This window comes from Chiloscyllium plagiosum, unplaced genomic scaffold (assembly GCF_004010195.1).
Source record: "Chiloscyllium plagiosum isolate BGI_BamShark_2017 unplaced genomic scaffold, ASM401019v2 scaf_54, whole genome shotgun sequence".
Taxonomy (NCBI): Eukaryota; Metazoa; Chordata; class Chondrichthyes; order Orectolobiformes; family Hemiscylliidae; genus Chiloscyllium; species Chiloscyllium plagiosum.
The window spans coordinates 190024-206000 of record NW_025215379.1 but is presented as its reverse complement, the minus strand read 5'-3'; positions in this window follow the sequence as shown (position 1 = coordinate 206000).

The window sequence follows — 15977 nt, the reverse complement described above, 5'->3', positions numbered from 1 at the left end:
ACTTTGTTCAATGCACACTTCTGACGTAATCGTGGAGGGAAGGTTATTTATGAAGTAGCCTAAGATGTTGGGCCTAACTCATTACCCTGAGGAACCCCTGCAGAAATGTCTTGGAGTGGAGATGAGTGAACTGCAACAACCACAACCATCTTCCATTATGGTAACCAACTAGTAACAAGATTTCCCCTTGATTAACATTACTTTTGCTCAGGTTCCTGTCAACCTTAGTTGAAGGGTCAATAAGAAGGTGGCACAATTTTAAGGTAAAACATTTAAATGGGATTAAAAGAAAGATCTTTTCACTTGACAGCGGTGTGGGACTGGAATGTACTGCATGGGTGGGTAGTTGAGGTAGGAAACCTCATAACCTTTGAAAAGTACTTGGATAAGCACATGAAATTTCATAACGTTCAAAGCTATGGACCTAGTGCTGCAAACTGGGATTAATTAGATTTAAGGTAGCTTTTGTGGTACAAATGCGATGAGCCAAACAGCTTTTTCTGTATTGTATTATTCCATGATCAAATACAGCCTTTCAAATCACGTCTGTAGTTCAGCTCTTTTGTGTGTGTTTGAAGTAAAGTTGTAATGTGGTCAGGAACTTTGCAGCCATGTTTGAACCCAAACTGAGTATCAACAGGTTAGTGCTAAGCAAGTGCTGCATGGTAACACTGTTGATGACCTCTATCATCACTTTCATGATCATCAAGAGTAGACTGATGGGATTGTGATTGACCAACTTGTATTTCTTCTGCTTTTTGTGTTCAGTATTACCTGGGCAACTTTCCACATTGTTGGTAAATGCCAGTGTTGTAGCTATACCCAAAAAGCTTGGTTTGGGGTTCAAAACGTTTTGGAGCACAAGCCTTCAGTACAATTGCTGGAATATTGTCAGGGCTCACAGCTTTTGCAGTATCCAATGCCTTTAAATATTTGTTGGTATCAAGTAGAGTGTGTGGAATTTGCTGAAGACTGTCATACATGATGCTGTCGATCTCCATTAGAGGTGAAGATTGAACCTGTCTATCATCTTGATCTGGCTGAAAATTGTTTCACATGTTTTCACTTTATCTATATTTGAGGACATGATATTTGTGTATCCTCTTCCTCGTGCAATAATGGCCCATCATTATTCATGACTGGATGTGACAGGACTGCAAAGCTTAGACCTGATTTGTTGATTGTGGAATTGCTTTGTTTTGTCTATCATTTGCTGCTAATGCTATTTGGCATGCAAATAGGTCTGTGTTTTAGCTTCATTGGGTTCACATCTCATTTTTTAGGTGTGGTTGGTGCTGCCCCTAGCATGCCCTCTTGCACTCTTTTTATTGAAAGCAGTATTGATACACTGGCTTGATAGTAAAGGTCGACTGGGGGATGTGCTGGGCCATGAAGTTGCAGAATGTGTTTGGTTATAATTCTGCTTCTGCTTATGGCCCATAATGCCTCACAGATGCCAACACTTGAGTACCTAGATCTGTTAGAAATCTATCCCATTTAGCATGGTGGCAGAGCCACTCAACATGATGCAGGGTATCCTATGTGAAGATGAGACTTCTTTCCCACAAGGATTGTGCAAAGATCAGTCCATCTTATACTATTATGGATAGATGCACCTGTGGTAAGCAGATTGATGAGAATTAGATCGAGTATGTTTATCCGTTTTGTTGGTTCCTTCATCAAATGCGGTAGACCTAGTGTAGCAGCAACATCATAGAGTCATGGCGTTATGCAACCTGGAAACAGACCCTCCAGTCCAAACATCCACACTGACCATGCTTGAGTCCCATTTGCCAGCATTTGGCCCATATCCCTCTATACCCTTCCGAATCATGTACCAATCCAGATGCCTTTTAAATGCTGCAATTGTACCAGCCTCCACCACTTCCTCTGACAGCTCAGTCCATACACACACCGCCCTCTGCGTGAAACAGTTGCTCCTCAGATCCCTTTTAAATATTTTCCCTTTCACCTTAAACCAATAGCCTCTAGTTATGAACTCCCACCCTAAGAAAAAGAACTTGTCTTTTTACCCAATCCAGACCTCACATGATTTTATAATCCTCTATAAGGTCACCTCTCAGCCTCCGACACTCCCGGGGAAAAAAGCTCCAGCTATTCAGCCTCTCCCTATAGCTCAAACCTCCAATCTTGGCAACATCCTGGTAAATCTTTTCTGAACTCTTTCAAATATCTTACCATCCTTTCAATAGCAGGGAGACCAGAATTGAATGCACTATTCTGAAAGTGGTGTCATGAATGTTCTAAACAGCTGCAACATGATGTCCTAACTCTTTACTCAGTGCACTGACCAATAAAGGCAAGCGCGCCAAAAACTTTCTTCACTACCGTGTCTATCTGCAACTCCAATCTCAAGGAACTATGAACCTGCACCCCAAGGTGTTTTTGTTGAGCAACACTCCCCAGAGCACTACCATTACAAGTCTTGTCCTGGTTTGCCTTACCAAAATGCAACACCTCATATTTATGTATATGAAACTCCATCTGCCACTCCTTAGCCCATTTGATCAAGGTCCTGTTGTACTCTGAGATATCCTTCTGCACTGTCCACTATATCACCACCAACCTTGGCGTCATCTTCAAACTTATTAACCACATTTCCTTTATTCCTGTCCAAATCATTTATATAACTGATGAAAGCTGAAAATGTGTTGCTGGAAAAGCGCAGCAGGTCAGGCAGCATCCAGGGAACAGGAGAATCGACGTTTCGGGCATAAGCCCTTCTTCAGGAATGAGGAAAGTTTGTCCAGCAGGCTAAGATAAAAGGTAGGGAGGAGGGACTTGGGGGAGGGGCGTCGGAAATGCGATAGGTGGAAAGAGGTCAAGGTGAGGGTGATAGGTCAGACTGGGGTGGGGGCGGAGAGGTCAGGAAGAAGATTGCAGGTTAGGAAGGCGGTGCTGAGTTCGATGGATTTGACTGAGACAAGGTGGGGGGAGGGGAAATGAGGAAACTGGTGAAATCCGAGTTCAATCCGAGTATAACAGATGAAAGGCAATGGATCCAGCACCATTCTTGGTACACAACTGGTCACAGGCCTCCAGTCTGAAAAACAACCCTCTGTCTCCGACCTTTAAGCCAATTCCTTGAAAAATTGGGGCTTATTTTGAGATAAGTGTTTGATCACTTGTTTATGTCTTCTAATGAAAGTTATTGTAAGCAAAAAATCTCGAAAGAACATGGTGTGTGTGATGACACTGATACGACATCAAAGTAATTAAATATTGTAAACTGCAGTATCATATTATAGAATGTTATTTGCATTCTCAATAATTTGCCTAAGTGAAAGCTGTTTTTGTTGTATCTATAGGCTGAATGTTATGTTTTTTTTGAGGCAATATGAGGTTGAATTGTTTTTGGAGAATACTTGCTCTGAGACCAAACGGGATTTACCATCATATCTGAACAAACATGCTGCATTAACTACCTACTCCACCTCTTTGGCATCTCTCATGCCCAATTCTAACCTCACCTTACCATGTACAGTTCCTGGAACAGCACATCACTCATTTGATATCCTTTGAAAAACTGGCATCCCTTACATGCACATACCATCTTTAAAAGCTCGTTGTGCACCCAGACAGGTTTTGTCAGTCCTGAATTGCCCTGCACAGTTCTTGACATACGTCTCAGACATGGGGAAATTTAAATGATATTTTGCATTCAGGGACCTGGAGTCCTGCTGGTAGGATGGCGGAGAGACAGAATGCCCTCTTCACCAAAACCAATAGTGGAGGTCACAACATGTCAGCCTGGTCCCAGGGTTGTCATGTGGGTCAGTACAGTTTCAGCTATCAAGAGGCAAGTATATTACTGTAGGAAGGAGGTCTCCATCTCCACTCCACCAGTGAGAGCATTGAAAATTTCACTGTGCGATCTCACACTCACTTTATCTGTGATGCTGTACTCACTTCCAACCAAGGCTCATGCTCCACCAATTTCTATTGCCTGTAATGTCTTCCCTCACTTGCTCTCACCCACCCCAATCTCCAACATCACTAATCATGCATGTCCTCTGCACTGCTTAATCACTTGCCTGGGGCATGTTCCAACTGTATCAAAAGTAGATGCTGTACCATCCACTTTCATTTCCATTAATACTTGCTTTTCATTCATTCCAGAAGGAAAGCAGCGCCAATAGAACAGAAAGAGTTCAGAAAGGCGTTTGGCTGCCTGATACACAGTTAGTTACCCCGAATGTGGAGAGGATCCTGCCTCTGACCATTCTGAGTGACTGGCCATCTGCTTTAATCAGTCTCTTACTAATTATGCAGCCAAAGAGAGACTTGAGGGTTTCCAATTATGTTAGGTGTCAGTCTCTTTTCATAATTGTTTGCTTCTTAATTGTTTCTTCATTTCTCAATTCTCAATGCTCAGCCTGGTTCTTAACGATATTTTCCATTTTACAACTTCATGAGCACTTTTCCTTCTTTGTCTTAATTCCTATTTCTTTTTTGATTCAAGAAGCACTAGATTTGTTTGCTCTACCTGTTCCTTTTGAGAGAATATAACCTTTATTTAAATTTTCTTTATTTTCAAACATGATGTGGGCATCTCTGGCAAGGGCCATGTTTGTTGTCCATCTGATTTGTTGCTGATTTGAGTGACTTGCAGAGTCATTTAAGAGTCAACCTCATTGCTATGTGTCTGGAGTCATGTAGAGATCAAATCAAGAAAAGATGGCATATTTCCCTCCCTGTAGGTTATTAGTGAAGTAAATAGCTTTTCTTTTAAAAATAGCAATAATTACATGCCCACCATTAGACTGACTTTTAATTCCATTTTTTAAAAATTGAAATCAAATTTCACTATCTGTTATAGTGGGATTTGTACCCATGGCCCTAAGAACTTTAGACTGGGATTCTGATTCAGTGATATTACTGCTATGCCACCACCACTATCCTGGTGAATGTGTGTAAGTCATCAATGTTATTGACTATACTGCATGAGTAATGGTGGAATCCACAACTCTTTGCCTCTAAGGGTGGTTGAGGCAGAAACTCTCATAACATTTCAGAAGTGTTTAGATATGCTCTTGCAATGCAAAGGCTACAATGCTAAGGGCCAAGTGCCAGAAATGCGATTGGAATAGTTAAGTGCTTGTTTTTGATTGGCACAGACTCAATGAGTTGAAGGGCCTTTTTCTGTGCTGTGGACTTCTGTGCCTCAAAGCATACACATACACGCACTATCACCCTGGTTTACATTGCTTTAATGACTTCCTTATTCCAATCCTATTTATTAAGTTACTTTTTTACATTTTAGTGCTATTTGTGTCTCTCAGTATTTTATGCACTCTGGTATTTTTTTCTGATGTTCTCTCCTGGCTCTCACACCACTATAAATTTAAGAATATATCCTCTCCAACTGCATTCGGAAACTGCCTGCAAGGTACTTAGACTTGGCTCTGTTCAGATGCAACCCATTCTGCTTGTGTAACTGCCATCAACCACAGAGCTAATTGCAACGTCCACCTATTCTACCTTTCCAGATACAAGTTCATCTGTTTTAGCCTCTATTCCTTTATTATGTGTAGGGGGCAATGGTTATAATCTAAGATTACTACATTAGAGGTGCTGTTTGCTAACTTTCTCTCTCTGTAAATTCTGATTGCAGGATCATATCCCCACTTCCTATTTAGGTCATTAATACCAACAAAGACCGTCATTTCTAATGGATCACCCTCTCACAGAAGAATTTCCAGCGATGTGATATCTTTGACCCTGGTGCCAAGGAAACAACATAATCCTGGAGTCACATTTTTCAGTGTTTCTTAGATACAGGAGTCACTCCTCTGGCTTGGAAAATTGCTCAAGTCACGAGCCTTTTTTAAGAAGGCTGAAAAAGGAAAACCTGAGAATTACAGACCAGTTAGCCTAACGTTTATGGTGAGGACATTATTGAAGTCTATAATCAAGGATGGGGTAACTGGGCACTTTGAAAATTTTCAGTTAATTAGGAAGATCTAGAATGAATTCATGACAGGTAGGTCATGCTTGACAAACTTCATGGAATTTTTTTGTAGAGGTGAATAAGTTACAGGATAGAGGAATGTCTCTTGATGTTGTTTTATGGATTTCAGAAGGCATTTGATAACGTCCCACATTAGAGAATGTTAACTAAAGTAGAAGCCCACAGATTTGAAGATAAATTATCAAAATGGTTGGAAAACTGGTTGAATGGCAGGGAAAACGGATAGGTACTCAAGTTGGCAGGATGTGACCAGTGGGGTCCCACAAGAATCTGTGTTAGGGCCTCAATTTTTCACTTATTTTTGAATTGGATAGTGACATAAAAAGTTATAGGTCCAAATTTGGCAATATTTGGCAATAATGTTACATGGCACTGTAGATAATAGCACAAAAGGGATTTTGATAGATTAAGTGAATGGGTAAAACTGTAGAAAATGGAGTTCAATATAAGCAAGTGCGAGGCTATCCATTTTGGACCGAAAAAGGCTAGATCAGTTTACTTTCTAGACGTATTAAGTTAAACACAGAAAATGTCCAAAGAGACTTGAGGATCTCAAAGGCAGGTATTAGTTAGGCCACAAGCTCATTGAATGGTGGAACAGGCTTGAGAGGCTGAGTGGTCTACTCCTGTTCCTATGTGGGGCCGCAGAAATATCCGATTGTTCCATAAAATAGCAAATCCTCAATTCTACAGTTTTTCCCAGATACTTTTCTGATCGAACTGTTCAGAGATGTTATTTCACACCTCTGGCACAAGTGGGACTTGAACTTGGGCCAAAATTAGCGTGCTGCTGGAAAAACACAGCAGGTCAGGCAGCATCCGAGGAGCAGGAAAATCAACGTTTTGGGCAGGAGCCCTTCATCAAGAATGAACTTGGGCCTCCTAGCTCAGAAAGAGGGCCATACCCACGAGACCACAAGAAGTCACTGTCATTCTATCACTCTCCTTTCATCTATCCTGTGCAGCTGTAAAATATTTATTATTAACTGGACATTAAAAATGAGCAAGTAGAATTGCTCACCCTGGAGGTAATTTGTGTGTAGACACGCAATATGTGGCCAGAGTCCTCACTGAATACTTTGTGTCGGTCTTCATAATTGAAAGTTCGGGTATAGACATCACACGGAGGATTATGAAATATCATAAGAAATTAATCGAGAGAAAGGAGATATGAGAAGATTTAGCCTTAAAAATGGATATGTCCGATAGCCAGATGAAATGTTTTCCAGGCTGCTGAGGAAGGCAAAGGAAGCAATATTCGGGACTTTGGCAATCTTCTCTGGCCATACACAAGGTGTCAAAGGATTGAAGGACTGCTAACATTGTCTTATTATTAAAAGAAAGGGTAAAAATAGACTTAGAAATACAGGTCAGTCAATTTTATCTCCAAGGTGAAGAAATTATTAGAATTCTGAAGAGCAGAATATATCAGCTTTTAATAAGATGTGGATTTATCAGAGACAGATTTAGGATAAGAGGTATAAGGCTAAGAAGGGGGTTGAGGAGAATGTTTTACATTCAAAACCTTTTGGGATTCTGTAACTCACTATCTGAACAAGAGGGTGTGTCAGAAAATCTCATAATATCCAAACAACTGTTAGGTATTCTCTTGTATTGCCACAGCCTCCAGAGCTATCAGCCAGAGCTGGAAACAGGAATAGTGTGGTCAGACCTTTGTTGGGTGGCGTAGATACGATAGGTCAAATAACCTCTTTCTTTCCTGAAAATGTCAATGAGAACTTGCTCTCTTGTGCCTATAAATGGAATACTTAAAGGTAAAAGTAATAACCAATTTCTACAAGATGAAAAAGTTAAAAGAAAGGTCCTTCTCCTCCTCACTTAAATCCATCAATTCATCACTCTCCCAGCACTGAATTCAAGTTGCACAGAGTGATAAGTCACCCTGAAAATCCTTCTCCTTGAGCTGTTTGTCCAGCTCGTTATGAAATTTCATTTGTGTCCACCATCCTTTCAGGCAGTGTATTCCAGATCATAATCACTTGCTGCATAAAAATGTTAGTTTTCCTCATGTTGCTTTTCTTTCCTCCGCCAATCAGTTTAATTCTGTGTTGTCTCATTCTCAACTCTCCCACCATGGGTACAATTTCTCTCTATCTGCACAATCAAAATGTACACAAAATGAAGATGTATTCAAAATCATAAAAATAGCAAAAAATCAAGATATAGTGGTCAAATAGAACAATATTATTTAACTACAATCTTAACCATAACACTTTGTCATTGCCATCGTATATTGTGAATTCTCAGCCACCCGTTTTTAAAAATTAGGCATGAGCAAGCTGTTAAGATGGCTTCCCCAAATAATGTGACTTTTGCTTTTGGAATATAGACAGCAGCAAATCACTAGGAAATACTAAAATAAACATGGACATAGTTGAGAGTACCTCACAGCCATGTGTGGAATTCATATATCATTGCTCAAGGATAAGCCAACACAAAAACACTATGCCGGATTTTTAAAATTCCTTATTCCTAGATAATGATTTACAGGAAACTTCATAACACAATGAGAACCCTTCACTTTTTAAGACTCTTACTTCAATTTCAAAGCATCAAATTCATTTAATAATCCTTTTTATGGAGCTGTCATATGGAAAATGGTGGCTCAGTGGTTAGCTCTGCTGCTTCACAGTGCCAGGGAATGAGGTACGATTCCATCCTTGAGTGACTATCTGTATGGAGTTTGCTCTGCATGAGTTTCCTCCAGGTGCTCTGGTTTCCTCCACAGTCCAAAGATTGTTTTTTACCTATCTCTTTCATATCTTTCTCTCTCTGGATTTTGTCTCCACCTATCTGGGCATACAGATGCTCATGTACGCACATACACATCCTCCAATTTCAGCTTCAGCATAAATACATGTTTGTTCCCTGCTGCTAACAGTTCTGATGGAAAGTCACCAGACTTGAAATGTTAACTCTATGTTCTTTCCATATGTCCTACCAGACTTGCTGAGTTTCTCCAGCAATTTCTGTTTTTGTTTCAGACCTTCAATCTCTGCGGTTCTTTGTTTCATATTATGTTTCTTTATAGCTGCACTGTAATATAACTTGTAAATCTAATTGGAAGGCATTGCTAGTTTTGAATATCTTCTATGTCAATGGGTGGCACAATGGCTCAGTGATTAGCACTGCTGCCTCACAGTGCCAGAGACCCAGGTTTGATTCCAGCCTCGGGCGACTGTCTGTTTGGAGTTTGCACATTCTCCCCATGTCTGCTTGGGTTTCCTCCAGATGCTCTGGTTTCTCCCACAATCCAAAGATCAAGAAGTGCAGGTTGGGTGAATTGGCCATGTTAAATTGCCCATAATGTTCCAGGATGTGAAGGTTAGGTGCATTAGTCAGGGCAAATGTAGAGTAATAGGATAGGTGGGATACTCTTCAGAGGGTCGGTGTGGACTTGTTGGGCTGAAGGGCCTGTTTCCACACTGTAGGGTTTCTATGATTTCTATGTGTACGTTGGGTGAATTGGCCATTCTAAATTGCCCGTGGTGTCCAGGAACATGCAGGCTAGGTGAATTAGCCATGTGAAATGCAGGGTATAGGGGGTAAGTCTGGATGGGGTGCCCTTTGGAAGGTTGGTGTAAAGTCAATGGGCCAAAAGGCCTGATTCCAAACTACATGGATTCTATGATTCTAAAACTAGAGACTGAATTAACTGCAATTTGTGAAAGTGCACTACTTTTACCCATATTCAGTCTTTGTGCATGTGCCTGCGAGAGAGACTATATGTGTGACATTGCTTTAATTTGAGGTGGATGTATGTGAAAATAAATAGATTTTCTTAATAAATGCATAAAAGATTGTTGTTGAAGTGGATTACAAAAACATCATAATGGTTACAGGCATTCTTGCAATGACAACCTCTTGGTTAACCTTTCGGATTCGAACTATATTTCAAATCGATTTTAGTGCTGTCATTTTTACGTAAGATTCCAATATTCATTACTTCCATTTCAATTTTGCTTTTCAAACTATGATTTATCTGAAACTCAAATTATCATAAATGATGATGATTAATACAAACAACAGCTCAGCTTATGTTATCTGACATTGTTAACAATGACAGAAGAACATATCTGCTCTTGCATAAAAAACGCTAAACTCAAAACACAGACAGTTCTTTCAGAATGGATAAAACATAAGGGTGTTCTGATTTTGACAGCTGACTGAATAATTTATTTTGTATTTGACAGCTTTGTTTTCCTCTGGGATAAACTTGGAATGAAAATATTTAAATTCTCCATCAAGGAAAATGAAGCAGTCCATCCTTAACTGAAGTAGTTCAAATGAACAAGTATTTTTAGCCAAACGTGCCAGTGATGCTGAACACCACCCAGTCATCAGTGAAAATCCCAATTCTAACCCCATGACAGTGACTCATTGTTTAGCACTGCTGCCTCACAGCACCAGGGACTCGGGTTCGATTCTAGTCTCGAGCGACTGTCTGTGTGGAGTTTGCACATTCTGCCCGTGTCTGCATGGGCTTCCTCCGGGTGGTCTGGTTTCCTCCCACAGTCCAAAGATGTGCAGGTTAGGTGAATTAGCCATGCTTAATTGCGCATAGTGTTCAGGGATGTGTAGGTCAGGTGCATTAGTCAGGGGTAAATGTAGAGTGATAGGTTCGGGAAAGGGGTGTAGGTGGGTTCCTCTTCAGAGGCTCGGTGTGGACGTTGGGCTGAAGGGCCTGTTTCCACACTGTAGGGATTCTATGAGCGGGGGAAAAGTAATTGATGAAGCAGTTGAAGATGGTGAGGTCAAGCTGCATGTGGGTGCCTTGTAAGGGCAGTGCTAAGAATCCCATTCATAGAGTAGAACATTTGAATTTAAATCTTTCCTGCCAAGAATGTGTGTCATAGCATATCTGCACTGGTTGATTAAAAATATTATTTTTATGCTTCACATGAACACCCCGACATCTTTTTCATCTTAGTTGACAGAGTGGTGCTGGAAAAGCACAGCAGGTCAGGCAGCATCCAAGGAGCAGGAGAATTGACGTTTCGGGCATAAGCCCTTCATCAGGAAGGCCCTCATTTCTGATGAAGGGTTTATGCCCGAAACATCGGTTCTCCTGCTCCTCCAATGCTGCCTAACCTGCTGTGTTTTTCCAGCACCACACTCTCACTCTGATCACCAGGATCTGCAGTCCTCACTTTCTCCTCATCTTTTTCACCTTACCTTACCAACATATTCTTCTATTCCTTTCTCCCTCATGTGCTTACCTAGGTTCAGCATAAATACATCTGTACTATTTATCTGCATTATTTTTTGTGACACTGAGTTTCCCAATCTGGCTACATTTTGGAGTGTTTAGAATTCCCTATTGGAATAATTGATTTAAAAAAATTATATTCACCCCTAGCTTCTCCCTTACAAATGGAAATATCATCTTTGATACCAGACCAAATCCCTTTAAAGGGAAATGATAGCCTAGTGATATTATCGCTAGACTATTAATCCTGATACTCTACTAATATGGAGACCCAGGTTCAAAACCCCCCATGTTAAATGGTGGAGTTTAAATTCAATAATTTAAAAAAAATTGGAAATAAGAATCTACAGATGTCCATTGTCAGAAAAACCCATTTGGTTTACTAATGTCCTTCAGAGAAGGAAATCTGCTATCCTCACCTGATCTGGCCTACATGTGATTCCAGACCCACAGCAACATGGTTAACTCTGAATAGCCCTCTGAACTGGCCAAGCAAGCCATTCAGTTGTACCAATCATTACAAAGTCTCAAAAAAATGAAACCACCTTCTAGGTCTTAACTCCTTGATCAGTAGTGAAGTTCCCGGAGGTGTTGGACATTGAAGTCATTCACCCAAAACACATCCCGCATCAGTCCTTCCTTTGAGAGTATCCCAATACGGAGAAGTGCTAATTCATCAGCCTGGGAATAGGGCTGGTACTCAGTAGTCAGCAGGTGGTTTCCTTGCCCACGTTTGAGTTGATGTTGTGAGATTTCATGGAGTATGGAGTCCACATTGGGATTCTCTTCCAAATATATAAAACCATGTCACCACCTCTGCTGTGTCTGTTCTGTTGGTGGGACAGGACATACCCAAGGATGAAAATGGTAGCAACTGAGACATTGCCTGTAAGGTCTCATTCCACTAATATAACCATGTCATGCTGTTGCTTGACTAGGCTGTAAGGCAGCCCTCCCAATTTAGTCGCTAGCACCCAGATGTTAGTAAGGAGAACTTTGCAGGGTCAACAGACATGATTTTGCCATTGTCTGTCCTGATGTTTAGATCAACGCAGGTGGTCCATCAGTTTCATTCCTCTATTGATACTTACTAGCAGTTAAATAAACTGTGCTTTGCTCGAACATTTCGGAGAGCATTGTTGTGAACCTTAAGTCATGTGCAGGCCAGACCAGGTAAGGACAACAGATTTCTCTCCCTTTTAGTGAATTAGATTTTTTTTTAAACAGATAACAATAGTTTCATGGTCACTGTTAGATTTTTAATTTTGAACGAATTTTAAAAGAAAATCAATTTGCACCCATCTGTTATGGGGAGGGGGGGCTTCAAACCTATATCTCCAGAGAGATTAGCCTGAGATTCTGATCTACAGCAATGTTGCCACTACATCAACACTACTGTGGGAATCAGTTAAAAACTGTTTTGTGTTAACAGCCAAGTGGAATGCTGGTAAGAGCTGGTTCTTTGCCTGAAATGAAGCTAATAGACACATAGGACAGCTGGAGAATTAAGGAACATAAAGTTACCAAGGTAGTTCTTGGTGGTGGAAATCAGTTCTGGAATACCACGTCTGAGTCTTTCCTATACTGCACTCTCTTCAAAATCTGGGGAAGTATTGAAATGTGAATTCCAGCCTTTGGTTGTGGGAATGTATTTGTTCTGACTCATTGTTATTTCCTCCTTGAATAATTCCACTGCTCTGACACTGATTTAACTTCAAGTGACTTCCACTTTACTTTTGTCAAATACCATATCATGATGCTGTAAATGAAGTGTTTATTTTAACATTCTAAATACAGCCAACTCAGGAAGGAAGATTGCTTCAGGTTTGCAATTTTGTATCCATATATAGATATTGCTTTTCCAATCATAGAGTGAAGCGTTTCTAATCCCTGGATTGCAGCCTTTTTGAACATAATAGAAATGAGACAAAAATAAAATCTTGGAAGTTCTCAATTGAAACTTATATGTTTCAATAAACACAATAGCAACACTTAATTCATTGAGAGCTAGACACATTCATGAAATATTTTGTATCTAATCCTGTACATCAGTGTTAAAGAAAATTACTACTGTCAAAAGTGCAGTAAACAGTATAGCTGACAGTAAACAGAAGTAAACAAGGCAATCACTGAGCGGTTATTTAAATCTGCTGGGTTTACATTGACAACACTGTAGCTGTGTCTGGTACAAACACATCCTTTTAAAAAAGAGGCAAGGGTATTCTCCCTTTCCATTCCCCCCAAAAATGCCTCAAAATTTACTTCACTGTTTCACAAGCTAAACTCTAAACTATTTGATCAAAAAGCCAAAGCAAAACTTTCCCATTGTAGCATGACTCTGATTGTATGACATCCTAAAGAGACAAAAAACATCATCATGGAAATGATGCAATATTAGATGATTTGCTCACTCTAGTGGCAACATGATGTATGACGGCTGAGATTGGAAAATGCACTGTCGCTCTCTAGCCCATCATGCCATCAGTGCTGGCATAAATTTAAATGCTTTACCAAGTTACCAATACGGCCAATTACAGATTTTATCTTTATTAGATTTTGAATGATAAAAAAGAAGGCTTTTGAATAAACAACAGAATTATTTACCAGAATAATACAAAAAAATGAGGATGCTGAAGTACTGAGGCAAAAACAGAAATTGCTGGAGAAACTCAGCAGTATCTGTGGAGACAAAGCAGAATTAATCTTTTGAGTTGAGTGACACTTCTTCAGAACTGGTAGAAGATTAGAATGGATGAAAGGGGATGGGATGGGACGGGAGTGGAATGAGCAGATAGGTAGAGATGGAACCCAGAGAGAAACAGCAAGGAAGTTAGGCAGACAAAGGGATGGTTTGTAGTAAGCCAGGGAAGAAGAAAAATGATAATGGGGACAATGAGTAGGTGAAAATGGGTTGGCTGTGCTGAAAGCAGCCCATGTTGACAGGGCGTTGCGCGGGGGGGGTGGTGGTGGTTAAATGACATGGAAGGAGGCATTCAGTGTCTAAAACCAATGAACTCAATATTGAGTCCAGAAGGCTGCACAGTCCCCAAGGGGAAAATAAGATGTTGTTCTTCCAGCTTGTGTGGAGCTCACTGCAGCAAGTCTGAGGGAATATGGTGGTGTATCAAAATGGCAGACCACTGGAAGCTTGGGTTTATTTTTACTGTGAAAGCAGGGGTCTTATTCAGCAAACACAAAGAGAATAAGAATAAAGTTCATATTTTTGTTCTTTCAGCTGATTCACAGAAGAGTTTGATCCATAAATTTTCAACCTTCTGGATAATAACCCCTTCCCAAGCAAAGACATAGACCAATTAAAGAAAAAAAAGATAAAATTTTTGGCCATTAATTGCCGGTTTTTGAAAGAAAACATGATAAGGTATGAAATGTTCAAGATAGCTTTCGCCTACTGCCCTGGCACACAAAGGCATGTGTTACTAAATACAGACAAATTGTCACTGGGACCTTGGCAATTTGTTCAGGAATTCTTGAGACTTTGGAAATTTTACAGGAGCAGACCCAAATTAGTGTTCCAAGAACCAAACTGTAATCAAACCCATGAGGCAGCAGTGCTCATCACTGAGCCACAATGTCGCCCATTCTTTTCTCATACTAAACCCTTTAAAAGGGGTTTCTCACAAAGCATGTAGCTCCTCTCTCAGCAGGCTGTAACCCAACTGAACATCAAACAACAACCAAATAAAGCCATTAACATAGACAAGCGTTTCCTGTAAGTAAGTTCACACTTGAGTCCTGTGTCTTTAAAGATCTGTCCCAGTGTCCTTTTAATGACCAATTTAAAAAATGGTATGTTTCTGCATTCCAAATGAACCACAGTCCTAAATCCTTTAAACATCAATCCACAAGCAAAAAAATAAATGAGGCATCTTCATAACTTAAGTGCAGTAAAATATTTCTTGAATAAAGTTAATGTTGTTGCTATCTCAGCAGATTTTGAAATTGTTCTTTTTGTGGACATTTGTGAATTCTCAACACTGTCAAGCTCTTGGTGATATTTTGTAACTGATGTCAGAGTTGATCCACAAGAGATGAGCAATCAGGGATTTTCCTGCTCCTCACAAGGTGACTGAAATCCAGAGAATCATGGGTATGGTAAAGCAAGTTGGAAAGTTGTGCCTAAATTTACTGTTGTTAATAAGTCACGACACACTAGTTGGCATGACAAGACATGATGCTAGGATGAAGCACAAAACAGGAGAAAGTGAGGTCTGCAGACGCTGGAGATCAAAGCTGAAACTTTATTGCTGGAACAGCACAGCAGGTCAGGCAGCATCTAGGGAACAGAAGATTCGACGTTTCGGGCACATGCCCTTCTTCAGGAATGAGCAGAGAGTGTTCAGCAGGAGAAGATAAAAGGTAGGGAGGAGGGACTTGGAGGACCTATCACATTTCCAACGCCCCTCCTCCAAGTCACCTATCACATTTCCAACGCCCCTCCTCCAAGTCCCTCCTCCCTACCTTTTATCTTCTCCTGCTGAACACTCTCTGCTCATTCCTGAAGAAGGGCATGTGCCCGAAACGTCGAATCTTCTGTTCCCTAGATGCTGCCTGACCTGCTTCCAGCAATAAAGTTTCAGCTGAAGCACAAAACAGGCCTGCTGAGAAAATCAGAGAGAGCTGGGAATAAATGTTCATTGGTATGTAGCTTTTTGAAAGGCCAGACAAGAAAGAAAGGAAGGATTATTGGTACAAGATGAAATACAACGGGAAGAAATGATCTCGGATTGGAGGATG